We start from the raw sequence: 23,283 nt of genomic DNA, 5'->3' as shown, positions 1-23,283 counted from the left end.
ACTGTTGAGAGGCAGAGGCCAGGGGCACGGACTCTGAAAATTGAAGGCAGGTAGGAGGGTGCAAAGGCAACAATTTAACCACAATGAGCAGGCAGGAAGGGCCGTGGCAGCACAGCAGACTATGGAGGGCAGTGGAAAGGGGGGCAGGGGCAACAAACCAACAATACAGGACTTGCAAGAGAGGCTGTGGCAATGTAATAGACCATTGTGGGCAGAAGGAAGAGGCAATGGTAGTACAACCATACATGCCAACAGACCCGATTCAGCCAGGAAACGTCCAATGTTTGTAAGCTCAAATGGGCTTTATTTGATCTGTCTCCTGTCTACAATCTCCTTTTTTCAATGTAACTCAAAGGGGAAAATCAATACACCTGTTTTTTTTCAAAATCTCCCTCTTACCAAGTTCAAAATGTTCGCAGGTATGGTACATTGGATCATGGAAGGAAATGGGGTAGGGACATGGACTTGGATAACAGAGGACAGGAGGGACATGGAGAGGCGCACCAAACTGACCCTGCAGGGCAGGCATCAGGGTTTGCAGCAGCACAATACACCACACAGGGCATGCGGGACGGGAGTGCAGCACAACAATCCATAGAAAGCAAGAGGGAGGGGACAGGACCATGCACATGGACAACAGAGAACAGAGGGTAAAGAGGCAATGGTAGCTAGCTGACCATAATGGACAGACAGGAGAGAAAGCTGCAGCATAACAGACCATAAAGGGCAGGAGGGACGGATCAGGGGCATTACAATGGAACAGACAAGCCAGGAGGGAAGGAGTAGGGGTCTGCACATGTAAACAGAGGGCTGGGGGCAAGGGGGCAGGGCAGGAGCAGCAAGATAGCCATGGAGGTCAGGCAGGATGGGTACTAGAAGCAAGACACACCATGAAGAGCAACAATGAGACTGTGATGGCATACACACAGACCATGGAGGGAAGGTAGGAGGGGATCAGGGGCAGCTAACTGACCACACAGGGAAGGTGGGAGGGGCTATGGCAGCACAGAAGACCATGCATGGCAAGTGGGAGGGTTAGTGGCAGCACAATGGGTATGATGGGCAAGAAGGAGGGTGCAGGGGCATGCACAAAGGACGATGGAGGATAGAAGGAAGGGTCAGGACCTGTGCACAAACAAGAAAGTTCAGGGGAAGGGGCCTCACAACAGACCGCACGGGGCAGGCAGGAGGAGCAGTTGCAGCACAACAGACCAGGGAGGGCAGAAGGGTGTGGCAGTACAATGGACCATGTAGTACAGGAGGAAGAGGATAGGGGCATGGCATGTGGACAGGCAGGGTGGAGGTGGCAGGGACAAGTTACAGTCATCTGACAATGCTAGGCAGGTGGGAGGGGAGTGGCAGCTCAACAGAACACTCAGAGTAGATAGGAGTGGCAGGTCCATGGAACATGGTGGGCAAAAAGGATGGAGCAGGGGCATGCACAAATACGTCGGAGGGCAGGGGGAAGGAGAATAGGGGCAGCAAGCTAAGCACAGAGTTTAAGCAGGAGGTCAATGATGGGGCATAGAATTGGGCAATGGAGGGCAGGAGGAGTGGACTGGTACATCATACTAAATTGAGGGCAGTGGCAGCACATCAGACCATGCATGGCAGGAGGGAGGAGGCTAGACCATGGATTCACACAACAGAGGATAGGGAGGAGGGGGATGGGGCAGCAAGCTAACTGTTCAGAGAAGGTGGGTATTAGGAACTTTATTGTTTTTAAAACGTGTGTCTGTGCGAACTACTTAAAATATGAACAAGTATGCAGCATAATCTCACTTTTATTCAGGAAGAAGAGGACGTTTGTGACTGTGACTCCGGGCTCACGTGGCAGAAACACCCCCTGACCCTCCACCCCCTATCGCAAAATGTAATGCCCGTGAAAAGGGTAGGTGAGCACAGTGTTATACAGAACATAGTCCTGAGAGCACGATTGAAAATGAAAACTAGATATAGTGCATGGTATAAACTATGCACCAAAAAGTGTGATATAAGATGAACCGGGCGTGAAATATAATATGCAATACATTGTGCGCAATGACAGATTCATTGGAGAGCGCGAGATAGCACAGGCACTAGCGCGTGCTATGCGATATGCGCCTTGGAGTGTAATATGCACAGGGCAGTGTTGTGTAACCTAACTAGTCTCTAAAGTTGTAATATAAAATATGTGCTGGGGAGTGTAACGTTGCATATGCACTGTGACAAAGATATGGATCCCAGATTGTAATATGTATGGCATAGCACTGTGCGTTTTAACATAGGCATCGAGGAAGGCACGTTAGATGGGGCAATATAACCCGTGCGAAGACAAGTGTGGCATGACATATTCACGGGGTGGTGTTACAGTGCACATGGGCTAGAGAGTGTCATAGCATATGCACTAGCTAGTGAAATACAACACAGAGGTGTGTGGCACTCAGCAGGCAATGGTGGGTGTAACACAGCATTGGGCTCTGCCAGGAGCGCGCTGTGACTCTCAAGTGATGTTCGTCCCCTTTCCAGAGAGTAAAATAAAAAGTATTACACATCCGGCAGTGGATGTGTGTTTTATTATCCGTGAGGGGGGTTTCTTGCATAGTTTTGGTCAAATTTTTGTCGAATCCCCTTTGAATGGCTTGGTGTGCATGTGTATTAAATGTGCCCGTCAATAGCTACCCATGTTTGTATAAATAAACGACAAGGGTGTCTACCGGGATTAGGCACGGTAGGGCATCAGACATGTCAGAGCTTCACTAGTGGTGTAAATACATTCCACGTGGATTCATTGTATGCATAGTCGCCTTTTAATGAATATCACGCAAATCGTCATGGTGATAGGTACGTACGGTTTGTCCAGCATGTCCTAGGTGTGTCTATAAATATATATTTTTTAAAAATAATAAAAAACAGTGGCCGGCCCTGGGGATTGGGGTCAAAAAAATATAATTAGGAGACAGCCCCTGGGGGATGGGGTCATCAGGGCCAATAAATTAGAATAAGAAGGGGAACCACACAGCCACCCTTCTTAAAAAATTAAAATAAATAAAAGACTGGCATCGTGCCGGAGGCCACGCCCCCTCCTTGCAGCACTCTGCAAACGCACCCCCTGGCGAGTTGTAAGTTGGGGAATTAATTCCTCTTCAATACTGAGGGTCCCTGAGGGCCAACTAGCCCAACAGGCATCTCCAGTATGCGCCAGGGAGCTGCGCTGCAGACAGGTGTTCTGAGGCCAAGTCCCTTTTTACACCTCTCTGCAACGCAGCTCTGTGGCACTTACTGGAGGAACCTAGTGGTCTAGTTTGATCCTAGGGACCCTTAGGATTCAAGGGGACTTAATCCCTCAACTTAGAACAGCCACAGGGCGCGTTTACACAGTGGTGAAGGGAGGGGACGGGGCCTGAGGTGACGTGTGCAAACACACACTATGGCACGTTTTAAATTGGGGATATAATTTCCCTTCAATACTGAGGGCCCCTGGGAGCTAACTAGCACACCAAGTGCTTCCAGTAAGCGCCACTGAGCTGCATTGCAGAGAGGTGGGCCAGGCCGTGCCACTTGTTACACCTCTCTGCAACGCAGCTCTGTGGCACTTACTGGAGGTACCTAGTGGGCTAGTTGGACCCTAGGGACCCTCAGGATTCAAATGAACTTAATCTCCCAACTAAAAACGGACACAGGGCGTGTTTACACAGTGGTGAAGGGAGGAGACGGGGCCTGAGTTAACGTGTGCAAAAACGCCCGGTGGCCTGTTTTAAGAGGTAGTTTTAATCCCCCTGCCCTATTATATACTAGGGGCTTACAGAGGAGGTCATGCTAATCACAGGGGAACCCCAACGCATAATGTTCCCTAGTGTATGTAGGTGTTTTTACTGTATTCTAAGTGTCTTTTAACATAGCACTGGCTCTAGGACTGGTTAGTCAGACTCAGTTACCACCAGTATCCGTCTGAAAAAGTTGAGGGTACAGGATGATTTTGCAACAAGGCTTCTTTCTGCTCTTCTTTTTGTTCTTTCTGCACGTTATCCTTCTACCTGCACTTTTCTTCATCTTTGAGGACTTCTGTTGCTTCTTTCTGCACTTATTTTTTTTCTTTCTGTGCATTTTTTCTTCTTTCTTCACATGTCCTATCTCTGTAGGTATAGTTAGAAATTAGCATTTAAAAAATCTTTGAAATTCACTGAAAAAACCATAGGTTTCAGGCACGTTATAGTTAGGAATTAGCATTTAAAAAACCTCAGAAATTCACTGAAAAAACCATAGGTTTCAGGGGTGTTATAGTTAGCTGGACTTTTCACTTGTACAAAACCATTGAAATTCTCCCGTTATAGTTAGTTCAGCTAACTATAACTCGCCCGCCCGCAATGCACTGCTGATGACGTCACATATTACATCACTCATGGTTTCATACCAAACAATTCATGGGCATAGAGGAAGGACTTCAATGGTAAACTGCCACTTCCTAGTGCACACAACAGCGCCATCTTTACATGTTGAATAAGTGTCTAGCGACATTGCAGTAACCAAATACCAAAGACTGCATGAACAAACAATTCATGTTCAATTAGTATACATGCATTAGTTTCAACTGTATGTTCACAAACTTCCTTTTAGTGAACATTCTTTTGTCTTGAATAATGGAAGTTCAAACTTTCGTTGTCAACACTTAATTTTGCTGTTGTACGCACAAAAGTAATTCATGGATTATTAATGACCACGAAACCCTCGGATGCTCCGATGACTTGTTGATTCAAATCTCAATATACAAATCATCAAAAATCAAAATACTGAAAAAACATTTCGCCCCAGTGGGCTCAAGTCTCCTTAAATGATGTGACAAGAAAAAATCTCGCCTATGTGTTGGGGTCCCACTGTGATTAGCATGACCTCCTCTGTAAGCCCCAAATATATAATAGGGCAGGGGATTAAAACTACCTCTTAAAATGCACCACAGGGCGTGTTTGAACACGTCACCTCATGCCCCGTCCCCTCCCTTCCCCACTGTGTAAACTCGCCCTGTAGCAGTTTTAAGTTGGGAGATTAAGTCCCCTTGAATCCTGAGGGTCCCTAGGGTCCAACTAGACCACTAGGTACCTCCAGTAAGCGCCACAGAGCTGCGTAGCAGAGAGGTGTAAAAAGTGGCACGGCCTGCACCACCTCTCTGCAACGCAGAGCAGTGGTGCTAACTGGAAGCACCTGGTGGGCTAGTTGGACCCCAGGGTCCCTCAGGATTGAAAGGGAATTATTTCCCCAACTTAAAAACGCGCCACAGAGCCTGTGGACGTTCTGAGTTGAGAGATTAAGTCCCCTTGAATCCTAAGGGTCCCTAGGGTCAAACTAGCCCACTAGGTACCTCCAGTAAGCGCCACAGAGCTGCGTTGCATGGAGGTGTAAAAAGGGTCGTGGCCTCAGAACACCTGTCTGCAACGCAGCTCCCTGGCGCATACTGGAGATACCTGTTGGGCTAGTTGGTCCTCAGGGACCCTCAGTATTGAAGGGGAATTAATTCCTCAACTTACAACTGGCCAGGGGGCGTGTTTGCAAAGTGCTGCGAGGAGGGGGCGTGGCCTCCGGCGCGATGCCGGTCTTTTATTTTTTTTTTTTTAAGAAGGAGGGCTGTGTGGCCCCCTTTCTTTTTCTAATTTATTAGCCCCGGGGACCCCATCCCCCAGGGCCTGCACCCTAATTTTGTTTGTTGAAAAAAAAAATGTGGCCCTCCCAAGGCCTTGATCGGCCCCGGGGACCCCAACCCCCAGGGTCAAGGCCTTTTTTTTATTTTTTTATTCTTTAGGAGGGGGGCTGTGTTACCCCATCCTCAGGCCACTTATGGCCCCGGGGACCCCATCCCCCGGGGCCGGCCTTTGTTTTTTTTTTTTAAATATATTTATAGAAACACCTAGGACATGCTGGACAAACCGTATGTACCTATTACCATGACGATTTGCATGATATTCATTAAAAGGCGACTATGCATACAATGAATCCACGTAGAATGTATTCACACCGCTAGTGAAGCTCTGGCATGTCTGACACCCTACCGTGCCTAATCCCGGCGCCCCCGCTGGAGGGTACTCTCCAAGTAGACACCCTTGTCGTTTATTTATACAAACATGGGTAGCTATTGACGGGCACATTTAATACACATGCACACCAAGCCATTCAAAGGGGATTCGACAAAAATTCAACCAAACCATGCAAGAAACCCCCTCACGGTTAATAAAACACACATCCACCGCCGGATGTGTAATACTTTTTATTTTACTCTCTGGAAAGGAGACAAACCTCACTTGAGAGTCACAGCGTGCTCCTGGCTGAGCCCAATGCTGTGTTACACCCACCAGTGCCCGCCGAGTGCCACACACCTCTGTGTTGTATTCCACCAGCTAGTGCGTATGCTATGACACTCTCTAGCCCATGTGCACTGTAACACCACCCCGTGAATATGTCATGCCACACTTGCCTTCGCACGGGTTATATTGCCCCATCTAACGTGCCTTCCTTGATGCCTATGTTATAAAGCACAGCGCTATGCCATACATATTACAATCTGGGATCCATATCTTTGTCACAGTGCATATGCAATGTTACACTACCCAGCACATATTTTATATTACAACTTTAGAGACTACTTAGGTTACACAACACTGCCCTGTGCATATTACACTCCAAGGCGCATATCGCATAGCACGCGCTAGTGCCTGTGCTATCTCGCGCTCTCCAATGAATCTGTCATTGCGCACAATGTATTGCATATTATATTTCACGCCCCGGTTCATCTTATATCACACTTTTTGGTGCATAGTTTATACCATATACTATATCTAGTTTTCATTTTCAATCGTGCTCTCAGGACTATGTTCTATATAACACTGCGTCCACCAACCCTTTTCACGGGCATTACATTTTGCGATGGGGGTGGAGGGTCGGGGGATATTTCTGCCAAGTGAGCCCGGAGTCACAGTCCCAAACGTCCTCTTCTTCCTGAATAAAAGTGAGATTGTGCTGCATACTTGTTCATATTTTAAGTAGTTCGCACAGACACACATTTTAAAAACAATAAAGTTCCCAATACCCACCTTCTATGAACAGTTAGCTTGCTGCCCCATCCACCTCCTCCCTATCCCCTGTTGTCTGAATCCATGGACTAGCCTCCTCCCTCCTGCCATGCATGGTCTGATGTGCTGCCACTGCCCTGCATTTAGCATGATGTACCAGTCCACTCATCCTGCCCTCCATTGCCCAATTCTATGGCCCATCATTGACCTCCTGCTTAGCCTCTGTGCTTTCCTTGCTGCCCCTATTCTCCTTCCCCCTGCCCTCCGATGTCTTTGTGCATGCCCCTGCTCCATCCTTTTTGACCACCATGTTCCATGGACCTGCCACTCCTATCTACTCTGAGTGTTCTGTTGAGCTGCCACTCCCCTACCACCTGCCTAGCATTGTCAGATGATTGTAACGTGTCCCTGCCACCTCCACCCTGCCTGTCCACATGCCATGCCCCTATCCCCTTCCTCCTGTCCTCCATGGTCCATTTTACTGCCACACCCTTCTGCCCTCCCTGGTCTGTTGTGCTGCAACTGCTCCTCCTGTCTGCCCCGTGCGATCTGTTGTGAGGCCAATTCCCCTGAACTCTCTTGTCTGTGCCCAGGTCCTGACCCTCCCTTCTATCCTCCATGGTCCTTTGTGCATGCCCCTGAACCCTCCTTCTTGCCCATCATAGCCATTGTGCTGCCACTAACCCTCCCGCTTGACATGCATGGTCTTCTGTGCTGCCATGGCCCCTCCCACCTACCCTGTGTGGTCAGCTAGCTGCTCCTGACCCCCTCCCACCTTCCCTCCATGGTCTGTGTGTGTGCCATCATAGTCTCACTGTTGCTCTCCATGGTGTGTCTTGTTTCTAGTGCCCATCCTGCCTGACCTCCATGGTCATCTTGCTGCTCCTGCCCTGCCCCCTTGCCCCCAGCCCTCTGTTTCCATGTGCAGACCCCTATTCCCTCCCTCCTGGCTTGTCGGTTCCATTGTAATGCCCCAGATCCGTCCCTCCTGCCCTTTATGGTCTGTTATGCTGCAGCTTTCTCTCCTGTCTGTCCATTATGGTCAGCTAGCTACCATTGCCTCTTTCCCCTCTGTTGTCTGTTGTCCATGTGCATGGTCCTGTCTAGGGGTGGGCGGAATTTGCGGAATTAACCTTCGCAAATTATCGCGAGAATGTTTAAAATTATCGCAAACAAGCAGAAATATCGCGAAGATGCGGAAGTTTTTTTCCGGCATGTTCGCGCGATTTTCTGCATGGTTGCGGGTCGCCAACTTACCCATGTGGCTGCTTGCGGGCGCGGCCATCTTGTTTTGAGTTGTTCTCGCGGTGCATGATCGCGAGAAGAAAGACGTGATCGCGCGACGCATGACGTCACTGCGGGCGCGAACTGTCGCGAGACAGCGCAAATGGCTAAAAACAATACAACATCTCATGGAGAACGCGACCGGATCAAGAAAACTTGTCGGCGAACGCAGGGATTCAGGTAAGGCGATCGCGCGCGCGCGAGAATGTATCATTTTACAGCGCGAGCAAGAAACAAATTATCGCCAAGCTGCGGAAACCGGAATTTTTGACATTTTCGCGCTCTCCGCGGAACGCAAAAATGTCAAATTATCGCAATTTCCGCGAACGGAACGAAATTTTTGCCCAGGCCTAGTCCTGTCCCCTCCCTATTGCTTTCTATGGATTGTTGTGCTGCACTCCCGTCCCGCATGCCCTGTGTGGTGTATTGTGCTGCTGCAAACCCTGATGCCTGCCCTGTAGGGTCAGTTTGGTGCACCTCTCAATGTCCCTCCTGTCCTCTGTTATCCGAGTCCATGTCCCTACCCCAATTCCTCCTGCCTACCATGATCAAATGTACCATACTTGCGAACATTTTGAACTTGGTAAGAGGGAGATTTTGAAATAAAACTGGGGTATTGATTTTCCCCTTTGAGTTACATTGAAAAAGAGAAGATTGTAGACAGGAAACAGATCAAGTAAAGCCCAGTTGAGCTTAAAAACATTGGACGTTTCCAGGCTGAAACGGGTCTGTTGGCATGTATGGTTGTATGACCACTGCCTCTTCCTTCTGCCCACAATGGTCTATTATATTGCCACAGCCTCTCTTGCCAGTCCTGTATTGTTGGTTTGTTGCCCCTGCCCCCCTTTCCACTGCCCTCCATAGTCTGTTGTGCTGCCACTGCCCTTCCTGCCTGCCTAGTGTGGTCTCTCCTACCTGCCTTCAATTTTCAGAGTCCGTGCCCCTGGCCTCTGCCTCTCAACAGTATCCCAATGAACAACTAGATTGCTAACATTCTATATTTATTACAAAAGTGTGGAATGCCTGACGTCATCTTGATGTAATCAAAACTGTAATGCCTAGAGCATTTCCTTTAGAAATTACATATATGAGAGGGTCTTATTTGCATCAAAATTATGGTTAGTGCTCTAAAAAACTAAAATGAGGACATATTTTCTGAGTTTTCAAATAGCGACAAAGAACTTTTAAATTATTTGTAATCTTAGTTTTTTTATCCAGTTGACCACTTGATTAAATGTTGCATCCACGGGGAGAGGGTGTGGTGTTACTTCCAGAGCTGCAGACTTTGCAACTGGGGAACCAGGTTGGAGTTTCTGCTTCAGCTCAACATTCTGTGATTCTGGTCAAATCACTTAATCTCCCTATGTCTACAACCAAAATGAATTTGATCTTGTGTGATGTAACCAATGTTCATGTAAAGCACTCCAATACCTGACAAGTCTGCACGATATAAAACTGCAAATACACAAAAAATAAGTGTTTTGCACACTTCTGTCATTGGGCTACATTTGGGCTACATCTGGGTGATATTTGGGCTACATTTGGGCTTTTTTGTCTCTGTTGGCCATTTTAGGAGATTTATTTGTTATGAAGTTTACTAATTTCCTCATTTACTGCAGTCTCCTCAGTAGGAAATGCTTTCAGTTTTTTACTTTGATTCCATCAAGAAGGTATTCAGATATGTCACACATTTGCCATAAATTCTGAATGTTAGCACACTAGTTGCTCATTAGATCACTGTAGTAAAGCTACTGCTACCACGGAAGTCTGCTGCTAGTATTAGAAGTGCATGTTTCAGTCTGCATATCAGAATTTTTTAATGAAATAGGAGAGGATTTGAGAAGTCACTCAAAATGTGCCCTAATTTTTCTTTCTTCAGCACTAATCATAATTTCTATGACAAAATGAACCCCCTCATTGTGTTACTTTTTAAATTAAATGTTTTAAGTGTTACCAGTTTACTCCAATCAAGATGGCTTCAGGTGTGCCATTCTTTTGTCATAAGTAAGACACTAAGCGCTCTAGTTGTTCTTAAGAACACTCTGGGACATTCGGTCATTGGGCTATACTTGGGCTACATCTGGGTGATATTTGGGCTACATTTGGGCTCTTTTGTCTCTGGTGGCCATCTTGGGAGATTTATCTGTTATGAAGTTTCCTAATTTCCTCATTTACTGCAGTCTCCTCAGTAGGAAATACTTTCAGTTTTTTACTTTGATTCCATCAAGAAGGCATTCAGATGTGTTACACATTTTCCATAAATTCTGAATGTTAGCACTCTAGTTGCTCATTAGATCACTGTAGTAAAGCTACTGCTCACCAGGCAAGTCTGCTGCTGGTATTCAAAGTGCATGTTTCAGTCTGCATGTCAGAATGTTTTTATGAAATAAAAGAGGATTTCAGAAGTCAAAATGTGCCCTAGTTTTTCTTTCTGCAGCACTAATCATAATTTATATGGCAAAATGAACCCCCTCATTTTGTTCCTTTGTAAATTAAATGTTTTAAGTGTTACCACTTTATTCCAATCAAGATGGCTTCAGGTGTGCCATACTTTTGTCATAAGTAAGACTGTTAGCGCTCTAGTTGTTCTTTAGAGCACTCTGGGAAGCTGCAGTAGAACACTAAGGAATCAACTGACAGTCTCTGCCCTTGTTGGATGTACATGTTTTACTGAGAATGTCAGACTTCATTCTTACATGACTGAGAAAGATAATGTGAATTTACAGAAAATATGCTCTCAGTTTAGCTTATAGATCACCTTCCAAACCTCTGCATGGGTGTGGAATTTTCCAAATAATCTAGTTTTCCAAGGGACAAAATGCCACTGAGATCTACATGTCCTGTAAAATCCACTTGTCCCACCTACCCCCGTTCCACATCAAACCTAAGGGCTCCGGCTGACAAAGAAACATTAATATATTTTTGCTTTATTAAAATCAGTAAACCATTGAATGCTGTGCAATAATAATGCTAAAGGAAAACTTGTCAAGGGATATTATCGCATCCCTGCCCCCCTGCACCCCCTCCCCTTAACCCTGACGGCAATTCTTTTATTTCTATTCCCCTTTCTTTCCATTTTTTTTGGCTGTGTATTTATTCCCACAAAATACGTACATTTAAAACCATACGTAATGTACTAATTTACCGTCACCCTTGGCTGTGTATTTATTCCCACAAAATACGTACATTTCAAACCATACGTAATGTACTAATTTACCGTCACCCTTGTAAAAACGTATGGGTGGGATATAAAAGGTGTCAGCCAGCGTGCCTCCTGCCATTTCCCCCTCACTTTTGCAGCTGGCCAGACGTGAGCCCTACGTTCCTTGCGAATCGGTAAGTTCTATCGAAAAAGAAACAGCAAAGTTGGGAGCTTCCTTTAATAATAAGAATCGTTTTTTCGCCAAATGTACCCTCTTTGCAACATTAATCAATTGTGTAATGTATATTTGTCGGTGTGTTTACGCAGTTTTGGGCTGAAAGTTAATAGCTTACTATTCTTTATTAGGACTTTAAGTTATAAATTGCAAGTCACCAACGGATGTCTCTTTTGAAAGCATTAATCTGCAGATCTGTTCCCATCATATGCACTCTGTAATCGACTTCGTGCATGTTCTTTGCAGCAGGCATATTAACCCTCTGCACTAACTTCACCGAGGTCACAACCTCAACTATACAAAACACGGATCTCTTTCCAGGATGGTAATTCATCACACACGTTTCCTACACATTTCTGTGAGGCCTGGTAATGGCCGGCGGAAAGAAACGCTGCAGCAGGTGCTTCGAAAGCTTTTAGTGCTGGCTGCGCCGTGTGCGACAATGTTTTTTTGCCCATAAGCCAAGGGAGTGAAAGTGTAGGAGTCACATTTCACCCATACTGGTAGGCAGTAGTTTAAGAGTGCTTGGTGTGGAGAAGCACAAATGCAGAGTCGAAAAAGAAACAGCAAAGTTGGGAGCTTCCTTTAATAATAAGAATCGTTTTTTCACCAAATGTACCCTCTTTGCAACATTAATCAATTTTGTAATGTATATTTGTCGGTGTGTTTACGCAGTTCTGGGCTGAAAGTTAATAGCTCACTATTCTATAAATTGCAAGTCACCAACGGATGTCTCTTTTGAAAGCATTAATCTGCAGATCTGTTTCCATCCTATGCACTCTGTAATCGACTTCGTACATGTTCTTTGCAGCAGGCATATTAACCCTCTGCACTAACTTCACAGAGGTCACAACCTCAACTATACAAAACACGGATCTCTTTCCAGTATGGTAATTCATCACACAAGTTTTCTACACATTTCTGTGAGGCCTGGTAATTGCCGGCGGAAAGAAACGCTGCAGCAGGTGCTTCGAAAGCTTTTAGTGCTGGCTGCGCCATGTGCGACAATGTATTTTGCCCATAAGCCAAAGGAGTGAAAGTGTAGGAGTCACATGTCACCCATACTGGTAGGCAGTAGTTTAAGGGTGCTTGGTGTGGAGAAGCACAAACGCAGAGTCGAAAAAGAAACAGCAAAGTTGGGAGCTTCCTTTAATAATAAGAATTGTTTTTTTCGCCAAATGTACCCTCTTTGCAACATTAATCAATTTTGTAATGTATATTTGTCGGTGTGTTTATGCAGTTCTGGGCTGAAAGTTAATAGTTCACTATTCTATATTAGGACTTTAAGTTATAAATTGCAAGTCACCAACGGATGTCTCTTTTGAAAGCATTAATCTGCAGATCTGTTTCCATCTGCAGTATGAAGGCTCCGGACCCGCGATGTTAAACCCGCGTTGCGATGGCAGCGCGTGAATCTGAATTCGTTGTAATGGGTGTTTCCCCCATGAAGCGGTGGTAGAGCAGCGCGCCTGCTTGCGATACGTTTTTTTGACGTCCTCATCTGGGGCGCCGAGGCAGGCCAGGCCTAGGCTTTTGTACTAATTAATCTACCCACGCACGGTTGCTAAAAATATAAATAAAAGAAAATGGCAGCACCTCCGTCACAATATCACACAATTCAAGCGGGCAAAACAGCTTATTTTACCTGAATGCTTATTGCAAGCCTCGTGGCGGCCACGGACTACTGCTTGCAGAGGCTGAGTGAAGTTTCACTCACACAGCCAATCACTGGCTAGAGCCCAGTCATGGGCTGCTAGCCAATCAGATGCCGCCAAAGGCTCTCTGCAAGCTTCGGATTGGCTGTGAGCCCCAGAGTGCCCACAGCCTGTTGTTTTAACGTGATTAAAACGTGATTAATGTCTACATGTCCTTCGGACATAAATAGACAATAAATCTTCTTGCCCGTCAATATAAACAACATGGTTCGGGCGTAGGGCGATATGATTCCCCCACCCCTGCCTCTGTGGGAAAAGTATGAGAAAATAGTTTTCTCTCAAACATGGTTCGTGATATCACAGCAGAAGGCTTTTTCACATGGTAAAATCACCTTAGAACACACCACAATTCCTAAAATGAGTATGGTACCATCAACAAATGATTTATAATGTAACTAAAGTCTTAAAACCTTCTATTAACTGCAATGCTTTTTAATGAGGTGCTATCATGTATATTGGTCCCAAGATGGCTGCCAACACTTCTTGGATGAAGTACTGACAGCCAATCAGATCTCACGATGAGATGTGTGGTTAGGCTCCGCCCAGATATGTATATGATTTTACTTTTGATTTTCTCAGGAACTACTGAACAGATTGACAACATATATGCAAAAGGAATTGTGGTGTGTTCTAAGGTGATTTTACCATGTGAAAAAGCCTTCTGCTGTGATATCATGAATCATGTTTGAGAGAACTATTTTCTCATGTTTTTCCCACAGAGGTTTGAAAGGTGATCTATAAGCTAAACTGAGAGCATATTTTCTGTAAATTCACATTATCTTTCTCAGTCATGTGAGAATGAAGTCTGACATTCTCAGTAAAACATGCACATCCAACAAGGGCAGAGACTGTCAGTTGATTCCTTTGTGTTCTACTGCAGCTTCCCAGAGTGTTCTAAAGAACAACTAGAGCGCTAACAGTCCTAATTATGACAAACGTATGGCACACCTGAACTAGAAACTCCAACCTGGTTCCCCAGTTGCAAAGTCTGCAGCTCTGGAAGTAGCACCACATCCTCTCCCCTAGGTGCAACATTTAATCAAGTGGTCAACTGGATAATAAAACATAAAGATTACAAAAAATTTAAAAGTTCTTTGTCGCTATTTGAAAACTCAGAAAATATGTCTTCATTTTAGTTTTTTTAGAGCACTAACCATAATTTTGCTGCAAATAAGAACCTCTCATATATGTAATTTCTAAAGGAAATACTCTAGGTATTACAGTTTTGATTACATCAAGATGACGTCAGGCGTTCCACACTTTTTTAATAAATATAGAATGTTAGCAATCTAGTTGTTCATTGGGATACTGTTGAGAGGCAGAGGCCAGGGGCACAGACTCTGAAAATTGAAGGCAGGTAGGAGAGTGCAGATGCAACAATTTGACCACACTGGGCAGGCAGGAAGGGCAGTGGCAGCACAACAGACTATGGAGGGCAGTGGAAAGGGGGCAACAAACCAACAATACAGGACTGGCAAGAGAGGCCGTGGCAATATAATAGACCGTTGTGCGCAGAAGGAAGAGGCAGTGGTAGTACAACCATACATGCCAACAGACCCGCTTCAGCCAGGAAACGTCCAATGTTTTTAAGCTCAAATGGGCTTTATTTGATCTGTCTCCTATCTACAATCTCCTCTTTTTCAATGTAACTCAAAGGGGAAAATCAATACCCCAGTTTTTTTTCAAAATCCCCCTCTTACCAAGTTCGAAATGTTCGCAAGTATGGTACATTGGATCATGGTAGGCAGGAGGAATGGGGGTAGGGACATGGAATCAGATAACAGAAGACAGGAGGGAAATGGAGAGGTGCACCAAACTGACCCTACAGGGCAGGCATCAGGGTTTGCAGCAGTACAATACACCACACAGCGCATTCGGGACAGGAGTGCAGCACAATAATCCATAGAAAGCAATAGGGAGGGGACAGGACCATGCACATGGACAACAGAGAACAGAGGGGAAAGAGGCAATGGTAGCTAGCTGACCATAATGGACAGACAGGAGAGAAAGCTGCAGCATAACAGACCATAAAGGGCAGGAGGGACGGATCAGGGGCATTACAATGAAACAGACAAGCCAGGAGGGTGGGAATAGGGGTCTGCACATGGAAACAGAGGGCTGGGGGCAAGGGGGCAGGGCAGGAGGTCAGGCAGGATGGGCACTAGAAACAAGACACACCATGAAGAGCAACAATGAGACTATGTTGGTATACACACAGACCATGGAGGGAAGGTGGGAGGGGGTCAGGGGCAGCTAGCTGACCACACAATGAAGGTGGGAGGGGCCATGGCAGCACAGAAGACCATGCATGGCAAGCGGGAGGGTTAGTGGCAGCACAATGGCTATGATGGGCAAGAAGGAAGATGCAGGGGCATGCACAAAGGACCATGGAGGATAGAAGGGAGGGTCAGGACCTGGGGACTGACAAGAGAGATCAGGGGAAGGGGCCTCACAACAGACCGCGCGGGGAAGGCAGGTGGAGCAGTTGCAGCACAACAGACCAGGGAGGGCAGAAGGGTGTGGCAGTAAAATCGACCATGGAGGACAGGAGGAAGGGGATAGGGGCATGGCATGTGGACAGGCAGGGTGGAGGTGGCAGGGACAGGTTACAGACATCTGACAATGCTAGGCAGGTGGGAGGGGAGTGGCAGCTCAACAGAACACTCAGAGTAGATAGGAGTGGCAGGTCCATGGAACATGGTGGGCAAAAAGGATGGAGCAGGGGCATGCACAAATACGTCGGAGGGCAGGGGGAAGGAGAATAGGGGCAGCAAGCTAAGCACAAACGCTAAGCAGGAGGTCAATGATGGGCCATAGAATTGGGCAATGGAGGGCAGGAGGAGTGGACTGGTACATCATGCTAAATGGAGGGCAGTGGCAGCACATCAGACCATGCATGGCAGGAGGTGGAGGCTAGTCCATGGATTCAGACAACAGAGGATAGGGAGGAGGTGGATAAGGCAGCAAGCTAACTGTTCAGAGAAGGTGGGTATTAGGAACTTTATTGTTTTTAAAATGTGTGTCTGTGCGAACTACTTAAAATATGAACAAGTATGCAGCATAATCTCACTTCTATTCAGGAAGAAGAGGACATTTGTGACTGTGACTCCGGGCTCACTTGGCAGAAACACCCCCTGACCCCCCATTGCAAAATGTAATGCCCGTGAAAAGGGTAGGTGGACGCAGTTTTATATAAAACATAGTCCTGAGAGCACGATTGAAAATGAACACTAGATATAGTTTTTGGTACAAACTATGCACCAAAAAGTGTGATATAAGATGAACCTGGGCGTGAAATATCATATGCAATACATTGTGCGCAATGACAGATTCATTAGAGAGCGCGAGATAGCACAGGCACTAGGGCGCGCTATGCAATATGCGCCTTGGAGTCTAATATGCACAGGGCAGTGTTGTGTAACCTAACTAGTATCTAAAGTTGTAATATAAAATATGTGCTGGGGAGTGTAATGTTGCATATGCACTGTGACAAAGATATGGATCCCAGATTGTAATATGTATCACGGGGTGGTGTTACAGTGCACATGGGCTAGAGAGTGTCATAGCATACGCACTAGCTGGTGGAAAACAACACAGAGGTGTGAGGCACTCGGCGGGCACTGGTGGGTGTCTCACATTATTGGGCTCAGCCAGGAGCACGCTGTGACTCTCAAGTGAGGTTTGTCTCCTTTCCAGAGAGTAAAATAAAAAGTATTGCACATTCGGTGGTGGATGTGTGTTTTATTTACCGTGAGGGGGGTTTCTTGCATAGTTTGGTCGAATTTTTGTCGAATCCCCTTTGAATGGCTTGGTGTGCGTGTATATTAAATGTGCCCATCAATAGCTACCCATGTTTGTATAAATAAACGACAAGGGTGTCTACTTGGAGAGTACCCACCAGCGGGGCGCCGGAATTAGGCACGGTAGGGTGTCAGACATGTCAGAGCTTCACTAGGGGTGTGAATACATTCTACGTGGATTCATTGTATGCATAGTCGCCTTTTAATGAATATCACGCAAATCGTCATGGTGATAGGTACATACGGTTTGTCCAGCATGTCCTAGGTGTTTCTATAAATATATATGGAGAATTTCGAATATGGGGAAAGAGCCGGAGCACTACTGGCCTGGAAAGCTAGATTAGATCGGGCAAAAAGCAATATAAATTTACTCATTATAGACAGTAGTGGTACTAAATCCAGCATACAAGTAGAAAAGCAGGAATGCCTTCGGTCTCTTTTCTCAAAGTTGTACAGTGAAGACATTACTCCCTCGGCTGAATCAATCAGCTCATGGTTAAAGGATAAGTCCTTACCTATGGTAACTGAAGCCGCCAAAGGTCAGTTAGAAGCACCTATCTCTATTGAGGAGATAAGAGCCCAAATTAAGAGGGCAAAAAATAAGAAAGCGGCAGGTCTTGATTCTCTCCCTAATGAGGTCTATAAATTGTTAGTAGAAGAACTCCTGCCAATTCTCCATACACTCTTTAACGCAGTTTATAGTACCTCCGGGGTGGTCCCTAGATCATGGAAAGAAGCCATAATAGTTTCAATATTGAAACCAGGAAAGAATCCTCTGGCGGCAGACTCTTATCGTCCAATCTCTCTGCTAAATGCGGACTATAAAATCTTTGTGGGCATTTTAGCAGAGAGATTGGCAAAACTGGCACCAAATCTAATAAATATAGATCAGAAGGGTTTCATGGTCGGGAGATCTATCCAGGAACAAACCCAAATCTTGATTGGGAATATTGACTTGGCAGAGATCAGAGGTGACCCCTTGGCGGTAGTGGCCTTAGATGCCGCTAAGGCCTTTGATCGAGTATGTTGGAGCTTCCTATGGGGAGCATTAGAGACAGCAGGTATAGGCCCGATATTTATTCAGACCCTAAAAAATTTTTATGCTGTGGCATCGGCGAAAATTCTACTAAAAGGTTCCTGATTCCCAGCTTTGAAATAAGGAGAGGAACGAGGCAGGGATGTCCTTTGTCCCCTCTTTTGTTCAATATATATATTGAACCTTTGGCGCAAATGATTAGGCTGGATAAAGATATAAGTCCATTTGTATCACAGGACTATGATAGTAAAATTGCACTTTACGCCGATGATATTATTATCTACACCAGTGACCCCAATACAGCGATTCCCCGGATTGAGATATTGCTGCAAGAGTTCGGTGCATTGTCAGGATATCTAGCAAACCCGGATAAAACAGAAATTATGTGTTGGAACACTACATATAGCTTAGGTTCTGAGAGTGGGGAGTTTAAATATCTCGGAATAAAAATAGTGAAAGACCTGAAGAAAATACCTCTCCTAAATATAGCCAAAATCGAAAAGGACATAGATTATCTCTTTGCTAGGTGGAAGAACCTTCCTATGACGATATATGGAAGAGTAAACCTAGTAAAGATGTTGGTTCTTCCAAAATTGACATATTTCTTCAATACGATCCCCCTCACTTTTCTACCAAAAATTATTAGTAAAATTCAGGGCAAAATAGGAAGTTTTATATGGGTGCAGAAGAGTGCAAGACTTTCGTGGAAAAAACTAAGAAGAAAGCTTCTGAAGGGCGGCCTGGCCCTACCAGATATTAATTGGTATCTAATGGCATTCCAGTTCAAGGGCACCAGGATGCTATTAACAACTCTGGTGGAATCTAGATGGGGCAGGCTGTTGGGGGAAATGATTTCAGCAGAGGGGGATTTTGGACAAAGTGGGTTTCTGTATAAATTTGGGGCCCCCAGATTCTTTAAACGTGTACGCCTTCTAAAAACTGCTTTATTAAACTGGTATAAAATAAGGCGAACTCTGGGTATAGGCTATTACTCCCACTTTGCCCCAATATGGGATTCACCAGGGACCCCAGAGTGTCTGAAGGACGGCCTTGCTATCCCTATCAGAAAGGCGGGTTTGGGGAGATGGTCCGACCTGGTAGACTCAGAGGGGGTACTCCCATGGGAGCTGTTAGAGGCCAAGATTGGCCCCACGCTTTTGAGGTTCAAATACCTTCAGTTAAGATCATGGCATGAGGCAGAAGTGAGTGAAATCAAAGGGAATTGGGACATGGAGCATCTATTTCAGGATCCACACGTAAGGAAAAAAGAAATATCCCTATGGTATACAAATCTGCTCGAGGCGGAGGATAAAGAGATCCCGCCTCAAGCATCGGTGTGGAGCCCTCACCCTCAAGCCCACCCCATCGAAGCACGTTATGAATCTTCCTTTAAGTTACTCTATAGATATATAAGGCCTGCTAGGCTGAAAAAAAATCATTTCTTTGTGCTGAATAGGCTTTATTATACTCCCGCCAGAATTGCTAGGTTTGCCCTGGTCCCGACTCCACAGTGCCCCAGATGTAAATATGACAAAGCGGATGATATACATATGTTTTTTGATTGTATAGAACTGTGTTCATTTTGGAGGAATATGGGGGATATCTTGACTCTTATTTTTGATATAGAATTGGAAGTTGATGTAAACCTTGCATTCTTTGGTTCAAACGACCCTATAAAGGAAGCATTGTCCCAATTAGAAAAGGGATTACTATTATATCTAATTATTTTGGCTAGGAGAGAGATATGTCTAAGGTGGAAGGATCCGACTCCTCCCAATAGAGAAGACTGGGTAAAAGCCGCGCTGAATGTGGCATGTTTGAACCAGGAAGACAAGACAGAAGTAGATGGAAACATCTGGTCCCCCCTATTAGTGTGGGGAGGTCGTTTGCAACTGATTAATCGCTAGTGCCATGAAGGCTGAATCCTGGTCCAATGATTACACCTATCCTCAACAGCATGGGGAAGCCCAAGGGGGCAGCGACTAAGGCAGTGAGTCGAAGGGCGCCCAGTTTCTCAATTCTCGGCTTGTAAAATCTGCCTAGGTTTGAAGGTGAGATGAGGACAAAAAAAGCAACAAAAAAAAAAAAATCAATAGCGACCCATGTTTGTATAAATAAATGACAAGGGTGTCTACTTGGAGAGTACCCACCGGCGGGGGCGCCGGGATTAGGCACGGTAGGGTGTCAGACACATCAGAGCTTCACTAGTGGTGTAAATACATTCCATGTGGATTCATCCTATGCATAGTCGCATTTTAATAAATATCACGCAAATCGTCATGGTTTGTCCAGCATGTCCTAGGTGTTTCTATAAATATATATTTTTTAAAAATATTAAAAAACAAAGGCCTGATGAGGGGGGCAACGCAGCCCCCTCCTAAAGAATTAAAAAAAAAAAAAATGCCATGACCCAGGGGTTGGGGTCCCCGGGGCCGATTAAGGCCTTGGGAGGGCCAAATTTATTTTTTTCAACAAAAAAGAATTAGGGTGCAGGCCCTGGGGGATGGAGTCCCCAGGGCCAGTAAATTAGAAAAAGAAGGGGGGCCACACAGCCCTCCTTCTTAAAAAAATAAAATAAATAAAAGACCGGCATCGCGCCGGAGGCCACGTCCCCTCCTTGCAGCACTCTGCAAACGCGCCCCCTAGCCAGTTGTAAGTTGGGGAATTAATTCCCCTTCAATACTGAGGGTCCCTAAGGGCCAACTAGCCCAACAGGTATCTCCAGTATGCACCAGGGAGCTGCGTTGCAGACAGGTGTTCTGAGGCCACGTCCCTTTTTACACCTCTATGCAACGCAGCTCTGTAGCACATACTGGAGGTACCTAGTGGGCTAGTTTGACCCTAGGGACCCTTAGGATTCAAGGGGACTTAATCTCACAACTTAGAACGGCTACAGGGCGCGTTTACACAGTGGTAAAGGGAGGGGACGGGGCCTGAGATGACGTGGGCAAACACGCCCTGTGGCGCGTTTTAAGTTGGGGAAATAATTCCCTTTCAATCCTGAGGGATCCTGGGGGCCAACTAGCCCACCAGGTGCTTCCAGTAAGCGCCACTGCTCTGCATTGCAGAGAGGTGGTGCAGGCCGTGCCGCTTTTTACACCTCTCTGCAATGCAGCTCTGTGGGCTTACTGGAGGTACCTAGTGGGCTAGTTGGACTCTAGGGACCCTCAGGATTCAAATAAACTTAATCTCCCAACTAAAAACGGCCACAGGGTGTGTTTACACAGTGGTGAAGGGAGGGGACGGGGCCTGAGTTAACGTGTGCAAACAAGCCCTGTGGCGCATTTTAAGTTGGGGAAATAATTCCCCTTCAATCCTGAGGGACCATGTTGGCCAACTAGCCCACCAGGTGCTTCCAGTAAGCGCCACTGCGCTGAGTTACAGAGAGGTGGTCTAGGCCGTGCCCCTTTTTACATCTCTCTGCAATGCAGCTCTGTGGCACTTACTGGAGGTACCTAGTGGTCTAGTTAGACCCTAGGGACCCTCAGAATTCAAGGCGACTTAATCTCCCAACTTAAAACGGCCACAGGGCGTGTTTACATAGTGGGGAAGTGAGGTGACGGGGCCTGAGGTGACGTGTGCAAACACGCCCTGTGGTGCATTTTAAGAGGTAGTTTTAATCCCCTGCCCTATTATAACTAGGGGCTTACAGAGGAGGTCATGCTGATCACAGGGGGACGCCAATGCATAGTGTTCCCTAGTGTATGTAGGTGTTTTCACTGTATTCTGAGTGTCTTTTAACATAGCACTGGCTCTAGGACTGGTTAGTCAGACTCAGTTAACACCAGTATCCGTCTAAAAAATTTGAGGGTACAGGATTATTTTGCAACAAGGCTTCTTTCTGCTCTTCTGTTTGTTCTTTCTGCACGTTATCCTTCTTCCTGCACTGTTCTTCATCTTTGAGGACTTCTGTTGCTTCTTTCTGCATTTCTTTTTTTCTTTCTGTGTGTTTTTTCTTCTTTCTTCACATATCCTATCTCTGTAGGCATAGTTAGAAATTAGCATTTAAAAAACCTTTGAAATTCACTGAAAAAACCATAGGTTTCAGGGGCGTTATAGTTAGCTGGACTTTTCACTCGTAAAAAACCATTGAAATTCCCCCGTTATAGTTAGTTCAGCTAACTATAACTCGCGCGCCCGCAATGCACTGCTGATGACGTCACATATTACATCACTCGTGACATGGTCAGTGACATCACTCATGACATCACTCATGACATCTCAAATGACATCACTGATGACATCACTGATGACATTATCCAGTGAATGTGTGTTCTTCTGAAAATTCCATATGTTTTATATATGTATATCTCAAGGTCGATGGAAGAATAAATCGGTATATAAGTGTCTAAATGGATGATTTGTTTTTGAAAAATTGATTGTATAACTGACTGATTAAGTGTATCTTAGTGAATACATGGCTTAGTGAGTAATGTTTAAATATGTAAATATTCTGATATGGTGGAAGGTGGGGGCCCAGTCAGCCCAACTGTTGGCATCTGCCCAGGCTACCCAGATGGGCCTGGATGGGCCAGGATGGTCATCACTGTCCAACGCTTCAGGAGGTTGGTCTTCACTGAGGGCGGATTCTTCTTTTTCCTGGTCTGAAGAGGGACTCTAGTGCCTCGACTGGCCCTGCTCTGCAGCAGTGCTGGGTTCACCTGTTGAGAAAAGATGAACAGTCAATGGAAGATTAGAGGTGAGTACATTCTGGTAGTTTGTGTCAGCTTCAGTTTGGAGCTGGAATATGTAAATGAGATAGTGGTTACCCCATTCTGCGATTTATCAGGGTTTTTCAATCAGGCTATGTATCTGATTTCAACAGCTCATATTATGTGTGGTTATCTGTTTCTTTGGGTTTAGGGATAGAATTGTCACCTCCAACATTAAGCTACATCAACAGTGTAGTCATCTCATGTGTATCTATTCATTCCAAAGCCCATTGATGTTGAATTCAGATCAACAATCAGCTTGGTTGCATGAATGGCATAGTTAATACTATTATGGGGCTCTGTTCAAGGGGTCACGTGGCAT

The sequence above is a fragment of the Triturus cristatus genome, chromosome 5_2 (assembly GCF_964204655.1).
Source record: "Triturus cristatus chromosome 5_2, aTriCri1.1, whole genome shotgun sequence".
NCBI lineage: Eukaryota > Metazoa > Chordata > Amphibia > Caudata > Salamandridae > Triturus > Triturus cristatus.
This window is presented reverse-complemented; position numbering follows the sequence as displayed.